This window comes from Piliocolobus tephrosceles, chromosome 4 (genome assembly GCF_002776525.5).
Source record: "Piliocolobus tephrosceles isolate RC106 chromosome 4, ASM277652v3, whole genome shotgun sequence".
NCBI classification, from domain to species: Eukaryota; Metazoa; Chordata; class Mammalia; order Primates; family Cercopithecidae; genus Piliocolobus; species Piliocolobus tephrosceles.
The window spans coordinates 112,549,120-112,561,140 of NC_045437.1; the positions used below are offsets into that span (position 1 = coordinate 112,549,120).

The following is a 12,021-nucleotide window of genomic DNA, read 5'->3' on the forward strand; positions in this document are numbered from 1 at the left end:
GGAGTCTCTGGACCCACTAAACACCGAGCTCCCAGCCTCGCCTCCCCTAGCCCAGCCCACCGATGGCACCCACCATTCCACCTTCTGCGCCTGTGAATCTGATGGCTGCAGGAGCCTCCAGAAGTGGAATCATTCCGTATTTATCTTTCTGTGTCTGGCTTGCTTCACGTTGCATGATGTCCTCCAGGCCCATCCGTGCTGCCGCATGCGCCAGGAACTCCTTCCTCTCTAGGGCTGACTCACATCCCGCTATGTCAGTGCATGTTTTGTTTGCTCATTCTTCTGTCCACGGACGCTTACGTTGCTTCCGCCTTTTGGCTATTGTGCCTGGTAGTAATTCTTGACTTCTCTGGGCCTCAGTTCCCCTGATCTATAGGAAGAAAAGAGTAGAGAGAAACGAAAGCACTTTACAGAGGGTTGTGTGGATTCCATGAACCCCTTGTCCTCAGGTGCTGGCCGAAGGGGAGGACCAGGGTCGGGGCTGAAGGTGGAGCAACCGGTCAGGAGCCCACAGGAAGCAGCCAGGCCGGTAGGGGAGAGGGAGAGGCCTGGGCAGGCTGTCCCCAGTGCGGCTGAGGTGGGGTGGCTGCAGGCTTGTGAAGGGACCTTGATAAGACAGGCATTGCTGGAGGGGACGTCCTCGGGGAGGGAGGTTCCTGGAGAGCTGGGCGGGGGAACCACTCAGCCAAATCCCTGCTGCTTGGGCCTCAGAGGAAGCCTGTTGGGGTTCGAGGGCCCCCTTTGGAGCTGATCAATGGCGTGAGCTCTCCATCCCAACCAGAGATAAGATTTGTATGAGTTAGAAATGGTTTCATTTTGTCTGGCCTCGAACAGTGCTGAGAAAGCCGTGGGCCTCCCTGGAGTTATTTACTGTGCTGATGCTGCTCTCAGACTTCCAGAGTCATTGGGCAGCAAGCTGGAGGCCTCGCTGGCCTGGGCTAGACCGGGGACCCTGAAATGTCGCTGAGAAACCTCATGCCCAGAGAGCCCGGCCTCTGCATTCTCATCCCCAGGTTCACAGCCGGGCAGTGATTAGGGACACGGAAAAGCTCCCAGCTTCCCGTGGGGCTGCCCTTGCCCTTTGCTCAGGGTGCAGCCAGTGGCTTCGTTGGCCTCTGCACCTCCAAATGGCCTGCAGAGTTGCTAAGGTGGAATCACTGTGTCTCCAGCTTCGCCCACCTGGGGACTCATAAGAACCAGCTTCCCGGTGGCTCAGGCCTCTAATCCCAACACTTTGGGAGGCCGTGGCGGGATGATCGCTTGAGCCCAGAAGTTTGAAGCTGTAGTGAGCTGTCATCACGCCACTACAGCCTGGGCAACAGAGTGAGAGCCCGACACACACACACACACACACACACACACACACAAAGAACCCACTTACATTAAAGCCCTGCATTGTAATGGCCCAGAGACCCCTGCAGCTTGGGGTCCCAAAGAAGCACCCCGTTTGTACCCCAGGCTGGTGTGTCTGCTGCCAGCTCATCTGGTTCATGATTCCGCAAGGCAGGTCTAGTTGCCACCACTCGCAAACCTGTATCCTCCTGAGTTGGAAACCCTAAGGTTCAATGAGGTTGAGTAAGTTGCTCAGAAGACACAGCTTCCCCACCAGTCAGGTTCTTCCCCTCCTGCTCTGGCACACCCCTCGCCCCAGCCTCTGAAAGGAAGTTTTGCAAATGCCACTGTGGTGGCCCCCACAGTGAAATACCGTTGTTCCCCAGCAGCCAGCCCCTAGCTCAGAGCTGTGTGGGTTCCATGCAGAGTGGGGGACAATGGCCTTCTCCCAGCCCAAGGTGGTCTTCAGCGCTAGACCCTCCAGCTGGGGCAAGTTTTCCAGCAGCATCCTTAGGCAAGACCCGTCCTATCCCTTGCAGCCTCAGTTTCCCCTTCTCCACATGAGCAGATCAATCAAGACAGACTCCCAGTGCCTTCCTGAGTGTCTGAGTCTCAGGCAGCAGGAGGAAAGTTCCTTCTACTTGTAGAAAAGAAGAAAAACAAGAAACAACGGAAAACTCTGTGGCCAATCACCTGGCCAAAGCCGTGGTTTTGCTTGTTGGAGCCAGGCCTTAGCTGCAGCCAAGCTGGCCCTGCTCTTCCAGAGGGTGGGGCAATCTGCTGCACACCAGGTCCAGATGCCCTGGGGCACAGCCAGCCCCGGCAAAGGGACCACAGCCGCAGGGGAACGGCCTCCCTCGTCACCAAGGCCACCTGCCCGGTGACTCAGCATGTGGGGCACAACTGTCCTTGCACTTGGTAGCCACGGACTATGAAGGCATCCAGGAGGCTCTAGCAACACAGCCTTAGGCGGGCTTCACCTGGCTTAGCCCCAGAGTTCTCATCTGTACAGGGAACACTAGAACCTTCCTCAGAGAACTGGCAAGGCAGAAGGTGAGCCTGCTGGGTGGGCACGGGGGGTCCTGGAGGAAAAGGGTCGCAAGTTCATGCTTACTGGGTGAGCAGCCGGCTTGGCACCCTGTAGATGCTGAACCCAGGTCACTGGCAGCCGGCTTGGCACCCTGTAGATGCTGAACCCAGGTCACTGGCCGTGGTGGGCTCTCAACACCTGATAGTCCAGAGACTCAGGAAAGGCTGTCTGTCCTGCCCCCACTCCTGCGGCTCCTGCAATCCAGTCTCCAAGCCCGCCTGGCTTCTCTGTTGGTGAAAGCAGCAGTGTGGGAGCCCACAGTCATCAGGATGCCCAGCTCCAGCACACTCGCCCTCTCCCAGGGCCTCACCGCCTGTCTTCTCGCAGTCCGGGAAAGGAAGGGTGGAAGGCACTCCCTATCTCACTGGCACGTGCACATCAGACCAGGTGGCCCTGTGTCTCTCCTAAGCCCTGGAGCTTGCTGGACTTGCAGTCTTTTCAGGAAAATCCCAGAAGCAGTGAGGAGACCTGAGGCCTCCCTGCCTGTCCCCTTCCTTTCTTCCTCCCTTTCTCTCTCCTTCCTCCCCTGAACACACATCACTTGGTCCTGTCCTGTGGTGGGAGTTGGGGACACAGAGCTGCCTGAGATGCAGAGTGCTTACTACAGGAGCTCCTTTGTGCCAGGAGGGAGAATCGAGCACGGCAGAAAGAGCGAGTGACAGAGCGGGGGACCGAGTGCAGGGGCAGCGTTTGCCTGATGCCGAGAAGGAAGGGGTCCAGGTTGGGGGCTGGGGCAGGATGATGCCCAGGGGGATCTCTGGCTTGGCTGCTTGGGTGCTGCTGGGACCTGCACTTAAGTAACAAGGGAGGCGGGGGGGGGCGCGTCAGAAGTCGGGAGGTGAGTTTGAGTTTGGAAGTGGTGCCTCCCCGTGGAGTTGGACATTCAGGTCCGGAGCTCAGAATGAAGGGTAGACCACTTGTTCACCTGCAGGTTGGCCACATGGTGCCCCCAGCACTGTGCCTGGTTAGGATCAGCCCTCAGGCGTGTGCACGACCAGCTTCATTCTCTCCCACCACGAGGACCCTTTCAGTCAGGGTCACATCCAACCTGCCTGGCCTGCGGCTCATAGGCCCAGCATGCCCAGCAACACCCCAGTCCTGCCCAGCTCCAGGCCTGCAGGGAGCACTACCCAGTGACGCTGGGAGGCAGGCCCCCTACCCTGCCTGGGCAGCTGCCACCCTGCCAGCATCCCTCCCCATCGGCCTCTGCCTAACCGTGCCACCCAGGAGAACCACCAGACAAATCCATTAGTTCAGCCGCCCTGACGCAGGCGAATGTCCTCATCTGGCTTCAGTTACCCAGACGGAGAACTTCCTGGTCGTACCAGTGGTGCCTATCAGGAAAGCACAGTGCTGCCTTGCCTTGGATCGAGCAGAGTCTGGCTTCTTCCCCCACTCATGGTCCCTTTCCTGCTGTGCCCCACATTCTGCCTGGGGCCCGGGACCAGCAGCTTTGCTGAGCTGAGCACAACCTGAGGCCTGGCAAGAGCCCCAAAGCTTTGTGGGTGGCCACTGGGCCTTCTTCCTCCTGCAGCCAGAGGAACACGGTGCTGCGTGTTCTGGGGGTTCCCATTCCCACACATCGCTCTCACTGAAAACAGGCCCAGAGAGGAGGAAAGGCCCCCCGAGGGTGCTGACCTGCCCCCCAAACCTGGGGCTTAGTTAATAACCAGGGCCAGTCATCCGGTGTGACTGGCTCCGGAAGTTCCCAAGCACCATCAGCCCTGCACAGGCCACTGGGGAGGAGATCAAGGCAGGTGTTTCGGCCACAATGGGTCTGAGATGCTGGTGGGACAAGCACGTGGAGATAGGAAGGTAATTGGCTGTACAGTGTGGGTGTCGCAGGCCTCGGCCGAGAGCGTGGGCCTGGAGATACCTCATAAGCTATAAACCCACACAGTATAAGGAGCTGTTGTCTGTTCTGGGGGTCCCGGAATCCTGGCCTTGCCAGCTCAACACAGCCCCTGGCAATTCCAGCATAAACCCCAAATTCAAGGTCTGTGTCCAGGATGGGAGAAACCAAGGGCTACGTCCCTGGCGTGCGTTTTTGCCCTTAAAACACAGGGAAGCAAGAAGTAGCATGTTTTTCATTTTTAAATTTTGTTTAACCATCCTCACCTCAAGTCTCCAGTCCATGAAGCTGGCAAGAAATTCATTCTCGCCTGACCCCTGGGCCTGCAAAGCTTTTGGCGTGTAGCGTAGCACTGAGGGCCCCTCTCTACCTGAAGGGATCTCTTCTCTCTCGCTGTTTCTCAGAGACTGGCCCTCCCTCCTCCCCTTCCCTTAACAAAAGTTGGGAAACACCTCCCACAAGACACACAGACACAAACCTACATACAGACACACACAGAAACACAGAGACACACACAGACACATGCACACAGACACAAACCTCCATACACAGACACAAACCTACATACACAGACACACACACAGAAACACAGAGACACACACAGACACTCACATGCACACAGATACAAACCTACATACACACACACACAGACACAAACCTACATACACACTCATGCACACAGACACAAACCTACATACACACACAGACACAAACCTACATACACAGACACACACACACACACACACACACGTACACAAACACAAACCTCCATACACAGATACATACACAGAAACACAGACTCACACACTCACATGCACACAGACACACATACATAGAGACACCCACAGACACACACGCACAGACACACACACTCATTTTTCCATCCTGCCACAGACGCGATCGGGGCCAGTCTCCTGCATGTCCTTCATGGTTGTTCTGGAAACTCTTGAGGGGGTTTGAGGTTGGCTTTTGCAGGAAAGGGCAGTGCCTTGTCATAGGATCACAGCCTGTCCCACTGTTGCCTCCAGGCCCAGCCCAGAGCCTGGCATGCAGTGGGTGAGCAAGACGTATCAAATGCCATTTACACATTGCAATCTTGTACCTGCACCCAACTTCACTGAAACAGGGGCGAGAAGGGGTGCTGGGAAGGATGGCAGTGAGCGCCACAGAGGTGAGGGGAGGGAGAGGGAGGCCTCAGACCTCTGCTGCCATGGCCAGAGCCAAAGCGCCTCCTTCAGCGTTGAGGTCATTCTGGTCTCGGGGTCTGACGTGGGCAAAGGGCTAGAGGCGGAGGTCGTGGGGTCTGCACCATAAATTCAGAAGGGCTTACCGTGCGCGGATGGAGGACAGATGTGGACGGGAAGCCCAGAAGGCGGCTGAGCAGCTCCCTGGCTGTGGGGAAGGAGGAGCTGGAGGCCCCAGCAAGTGGCGGAGGACTGCAGGTGGATCGCTAGTGCCTGTCGTGACTGAATTTCAGCACTGCGCAGCTGTGATGGCCTCTTTGTTGTGCTGGCTTTGTTGTTTTACTTTAGTGAATATTCAGAAGCATTTCTCAGGGCTTTCCTAAGATAACCCACCCTTACTTTCCTCCTAAGTCTGAAGTTTCTCAGCTGCAAACGTGTCTGCCTCAGGAGCATCCCGTGGGAATCTTTGTGATTGAGGGAGGGCTTAGGAATGACCAAGTGAACCAATGATTAAATAACAGAATGGGTACATGGGGCATGAGGGATGCAGCCAGCTGGGGAGGGGGGTTGGCGGAACAGGCGAGGTAGTGGCAGAAGGAAGGGATTTCTCCGCACGTGTCTCCCCTCCACAGCCAGCAGACCCCCTCGGGCAGGCCACTTGCAGAAAGCTGTTGTGAGCAGACAGGTGGGTGGGCGGGGCATGCCCCACACAGCCAAGTCCCCTGGCTTCCCTTCTCAATGAATGCATTCTTGTTTTCCTGTCTAGGGCCCCCTGGACGGCGCGGCAAGCCTGGGAGAAGAGGCGACCCTGGTGAGTCCCAGCTTTTCTCAGCACCTGAGTGGAGGCTTGGAAGCCACCATGGCCCCAGGTTCTGGCTACAGGGCCTGAGCACCTGCTCCCCACCCTGATTCATGCCTTGGCTCTGGGCAGGTGCTCCTCCTCCTTCCAAGTCCAGCCGCTGTTTCCTGAGGCCACAGCACCCAGTACTGCCTTTCCCGGGCTTCTTGGCATTCACCATTCCAGGACTGTCCCCTCTCCCCCAGCCATTCCCTGAATCTCATTGTTGGCCTTGAACACTTCGGCCCCTAGTCTCCCACTCCAGAGCAGCCTCTCTCTGAGGCGGAAGGTGATGATTCCACCAGCCATGACCTCCCCCAGGGGTCCTTCAGCACAACCCGGTTCTGCTGTGGGTTTCATCCCTCCCCAGATGTGGCCTGTCCTTCCTTGGCAGAGCCGCCAGGAGGAGACTCCCCCACCTCCCTTCCCTGCAGCACGTAGAGGCACCTGTATTCGCCACCCTTCCTTCCTGCTGTCTCTGCTTCACCCAGAACTCCCCCTGCCCAGTCCCCAGCAGTTTGCCCCCTTCGCCCAGGGACTCTTCCCTAAGCCCTCTGACATCGTCTTCGCTAAAGTCACGCTGACCTCTGATGGCCACCTCTGAGGCTTTGCTGTCTTTCTCTTTCTTGACCCCCACCCTTGGCCACTCCCCCATGCCAGGCAGTCCCGGCTGTCTCAGCTACGCTTCCCCCCTCATCTGTGACCCTGGCTCCTTTGCCATTCTCACAGGACCCACCTGCCCTGTGAATGAGTCTTCCCTGGCCCTCTCCTCTCCTCTCTCCCACAGTCTCCCACTCCTGTGACGCTGACCATGTCCTCTCCCTGCCTCCAGCCACATCCTCCCCACTGGGTCCCTGAGGTTGGACATTGCCCTGCTGAAGCCAGCTTCTCCCCCAGCTTTGTTTCCTGGGCTTCCCCATCGCAGGGAGGAGGCATCTAGCCACCTGCTTCCCTGTGTAGACACCTGGCTACATCCTCGATCCCTTCCCTGCCCATGCCAAGTCCTCGTGAGCCTTCTCTGCCATGTCTTGGACCCGTGTCCTCTTCTCTGTTCTCACTGCCGTGGCCTCCTGCAGCTGTCATCACCCCTGACGCCATGCCCCCACCTCCAGCCTCACCATGGATGTCCAGGGCCCCCCAGCTTCTGAGCCTTCACTCTTACGTCTTCCTGCACCCAGAACATCTCCTCTACCTGGACTCCCACCCCAAGATCATTACCCTTTGTCCTTCAAGCCCAGCTCAAGCATCTCCTCCAAAAACACCTCTAACCGTTATGTCCAAGAGGTGTCGCCCGGCACTAAGCAGAGGCAGCCCCCAGGCATGTAAATGTGCACGGAATAGCGAATAAATGAATGCCCCACCCCTAAGCAACTTCACAAGGTGACCGTGGTGACGAAGCCAGGCCAGCTCACCACCAGGAGGACCCCAGGCTAACTGTACCCAAGAGGAGACAGTGGCAGGTTTTCTCCAGGCCTCAGACTCTTCTCCCTGGAGCTGGGCACAGGCTTTCTGCCTCCTTGTTCCACTGGGTTTGCAGTGTCGAGTTCCTTACACAGAGGCCCTCCAGATACACTCCTTAGCGCTCACCGGCAAGAAGCACCCTTCATGTCTCTTTCTGCCTTGACTTCTGGAAGCTGAAGCCTGTTTTGAGTTCAGTAGCTGGAGCTTCCTTTAGCTTCTGTGTGTAATCTCCCCAGACCCTGCCAAATACATACTTTATTACTCCGTTCTTATTTTCTACCATCGTAAAAGGTTTTATTGCCTTTTATTATAAGTTCCTGACATGATTTTTGGAAGGAGATGAGGAACACAGAGTCACTTTTTTAGGGCCAAGTATGATATTATTCAGCTTACTTCAAACTCCATTTAACTTACGACTCAAGTTTAAAACAACCTCAAAGTCAAGGAAAGACAGACGCACTGGGCCCCTGGCCCTTTGCTGGTCTCTTTCAAGTCCTTTATCTCGTGCGATCGTCAGAGCACTGCAAGATAAGAATATGTTATTATACCCACTTGCTGATGAGGAAACCGAGGCTCCAAGGGGTACAGTACCTTGCCAGAGGCCAGCCGCTGTCCAAGGGGTGGGCAGGATCCCACCCCCTTGTTGTTTTTCCTGTGCGGTGTCCCGATCGTCTGCCTATCCAAAACAGTGAGCTGCACAGAACAGATGTGCCTCTCTGGCCTTGGCTGGGCCTTGAGTTTATTTCTAGATAGTTACACACATATGCACATCCTGGCTTTCTTGCCTTCCCTTGTATAAAGAGGCCTTTTTCCTGTGTCACCTGGGAGAAAGGCTTTTTTGGCTTTTTTTTTTTTTTTTTTTTTGGAGACAGAGTCGCTCGGTCACTCAGGCTGGAGTGCAGTGGCACAATCTCAGCTCACAGCAGCCTCTGCTTCCTGGATTCAAGTGATTCTCGTGCCTCAGCCATCTGAGTAGCTGGATTACAGGCATGTGTCACCATGCCCGGCTAATTTTTGTATTTTTAGTAGAGATGGTGGGATTTCACCATGTTGGCCAGGCGGGTCTCGAACTCCTGGCCTCAGATGATCCACCCGCCTCGGCCTTCCAAAGTGCTGAGATTGTAGGCATGAGCCACCGCACCCACAGAGAAAGGCTCCTTTTGCCAGGTAGGGCAGTGCCTGCCTGGGATGCCTTCCTGAGGCTGCTGCAGACCTGCAGATAGGGTGATCCTGCCTGCCTTCAGGGCAGGGGCCTCCCTAGCTCCCAGTAGGAGCTCCACAGTCCTGCAGTGTTTCTATGTCTATCTGAAATGGAATGGATTTCCCACCTTCCCCTGGCTGGCTTCTTAGCTGGAGAATCCCAGAACTGCGCCTGCACCCTGGGGTCCGCTTTCTTTCTAAGGGCCTTGGGCAGGATCCTCTCTCCTCCCAGACCCTCCTATCCTCAAGAGTGTCCGTCACTCTCCCCTGCTCCCACAGCCCTAGATACCTCCCTCCATCTCAGCGCTTCCCACACCTGGGGCGGTGGCCTGGTCTGCAGAGTTGTCCTGCTTCTCCACCAAAGCATGGGCTCCTCAGGGCAGGGGCTGGGCTAGGCTCCTACTCAGGAGATGGTCCATAAATGCTTATTGATGGGAAGGAGGAGAGAAGGGAGAGAGAAAGAGGGCCTTGCAAACACATGAGGAATGAGGAACACAGTTAGGAGACTGCTTGGCCAGTGCCTACACAAACCTACAGAGACAAATGGAGGCACTACCAGCTCTCCACAGCTGCTAGCCTTGCATCAGCGGTTTCCGTGCTAGGGCCTTTTATCTGCCCTGTCCCCAAGAAACTCTTTCTAAAAATCCAGTGGAAGAAGCACTTCTGGAATAGTGGAGTGAGGAACTCTGAAGATCTCCTCCATAAAGGAGCAAAAACAGTGGAGAAGACTGACCTTTTCAGAACTCTGGAAACGAACAAAAGTTTTGCAGCAGCCCAAGACATGTTTATTCAGGAAATATCTGAATCTTGCCATTAATAAGAACAGTGAGATTTGTAGCATTTTAATGTTCTCTCTTAAGCTCCATGGTAGCCTTCAAAAACAGCTTTAAAAACCATGCATGGTATACACCTGTAATCCCAGCACTTTGGAAGGCCGAGGCAGGTGGATTGCTTGAGGCCAGGAGTTTGAGACCAGCCTGGCCAACATGATGAAACCCCATCCCTACTAAAAATACAAAAATTAGCCAGGCATGGTGGTACATACCTGCAGTCCCAGCTACTCAGAGGCTGAGGCACAAGAATCGCTTGAACCCAGGAGGCAGAGGTTGCAGGGAGCTGAGATTGTGCCGCTGCACTCCAGCCTGGGCAACAGAGCTAGACTCTGTCTCAAAAAACAAACAAACAAGCAAAAAAACCCATAAAACCCAGCCATGTCACAACCACGTACTTGTTTGTGAAAACTAGCAACCGCTGGAGGAAGCAGAACAGGTTGGAAGCTTGCAAATGCCCATCCCCAGAGAGTCGTCACTATTTGACTTGTCAGGCAGCTCCATGGAAAAGTACCATACTCAAGGCTTGTCTTTAGGCGGCCTATGCACAGCTTGCTCAGAAGGAAGAGCCCTGTCCCCAGGGTGCTTAACAAAAATAATCAGCAGCAGTTGTTGACCATTGAAGCTGCTTGAGGTGATAACACCGGTGGATGACTTGAAAACTTAAAATAGGCCAGGTACAGTGGCTCACGCCTATAATCCCAGCACTTTGGGAGGCCGAGGTGGGTGGATCACAAGGTCAGGAGATCGAGACCATCCTGGCTGACACGGTGAAACCCCGTCTCTACTAAAAATACAAAAAATTAGCCAGGCATGGTGGCAGCACCTGTAGTCCCAGCTACTCGGGAGGCTGAGGCAGGAGGATTGCTTGAGCCCAGGAGGTGGAGCTTGCAGTGAGCCAAGATCGTGCCACTGCACTTCAACTTGGGCAACAGAGCGAGACTCCGTCTCAAAAAAAAAAAAGAAAAGAAAACTTAAAATAAAAATATAGGGAATGAGATGTTCAAAGGAGCTTTGAAAAGCTCCAGCTTATTCTTGGGTATGTGGAAGGCACATGCATGTGCAGGGCTCTGTACATGTCCATTAAAAACCTGTCTTAGAGCCCCAGTCTCTCACAAAGTACCATAACTGAAATGAAAAATTCAGTAGAGGGCTTCAACAGTAGATTTGGGCCAACAGAAGAAAGAATCAGAACTTGCACATAGGTCAGTTGATATCATCCAGCCTAAGGAACAGAAGGAAAAAAGAATGAAGGAAAATTAACAGAGCCTCAAAGACACTATCAAGTGTCCCAACATACACATAATGGTAGTCCCAGAAGGCGAGAAGAGAGAGAAAGAAACAAAGGAATATTTGAAAAAAATGGCCAAATCTTCTTAATTTTAAAGAAAACCATGAATCTACTCATCTAAGTTCAACAAACTCCAAGGATGATAAACTCAAAGAGATACATACCTAAGCGCATCATAGTTGCACTGCTAAAAGCCAAAAAAAAAAAAAAAAAGTGAATCTTGGCTAGGCATGGTGGCTCGCACCTGTAATCTCAGCACTTTGGGAGGCCAAGCCAGGAGGATCATATGAGGTCAGGGGTTCAAGAGCAGCCTGGCCAACATGGTGAAATCCTGTCTCTACTAAAAAAAAAGAAAAAAAACTACAAAAGTTAGCCAGGCATGGTGGCACGTGCCTGTAGTCCCAGCTACTCAGGAGGCTGAGGCACGAGAATCTCTTGAACCTGGGAGGTGGAGGTTACAGTCATCCAGGATCATGCCACTGCACTCCAGCCTGGACAACACAGTGAGACTCTGTCTCAAAAAATATATATATATTGAAAGCATCATCAGAGAAATAGCATATCACTCTACAAAAAACAAAAAGAAAGGAAGAAAAAAAAGAAATAGCATATCACAGAAAAGGGATGCTCAATAATACTAACAGCTGGTTTCTCATCAGAAACCATGAAAGCCAAAAGGCGGCAGTAGGATGACATTTTCAATAAGTGACAAAAGGAAAAAAAACTATTGGCGGGGCGCGGTGGCTCAAGCCTGTAATCCCAGTACTTTGGGAGACCAAGACGGGTGGATCACGAGGTCATGAGATCGAGAGCATCCTGGCTAACATGGTGAAACCCTGTCTCTACTAAAAAATACAAAAAAACTAGCCGGGCAAGGTGGTGGGCGCCTGTAGTCCCAGCTACTCGGGAGGCTGAGGCAGGAGAATGGCATCAACCTGGGAGG

The 12,021-nt window shown here is 54.1% G+C and overlaps 1 protein-coding gene and 1 long non-coding RNA gene across 2 annotated transcripts in view; one reads left to right on the forward strand and one right to left on the reverse strand.

Moving 5' to 3' along the window:
• Window positions 1–1,540, reverse strand: part of LOC111527430 — a 1,730-nt gene extending 190 nt beyond the window's left edge. The window contains exons 1-2 of the long non-coding RNA XR_002726660.1: window positions 1,382–1,540; window positions 74–370 (exon numbers count right to left, since the gene is read on the reverse strand). This is a non-coding gene — a long non-coding RNA (uncharacterized LOC111527430). The remainder of the gene's footprint in view (window positions 1–73; window positions 371–1,381) is intronic.
• Window positions 1,541–2,358: 818 nt separating this feature from the next.
• The window catches only part of COL23A1 (collagen type XXIII alpha 1 chain), a 79,618-nt gene continuing 69,955 nt past the window's right edge, over window positions 2,359–12,021 (forward strand). The window contains exons 1-2 of the mRNA XM_023193693.1: window positions 2,359–2,385; window positions 6,225–6,269. The gene's annotated coding sequence lies outside the window, so the exon portion shown is untranslated. The remainder of the gene's footprint in view (window positions 2,386–6,224; window positions 6,270–12,021) is intronic.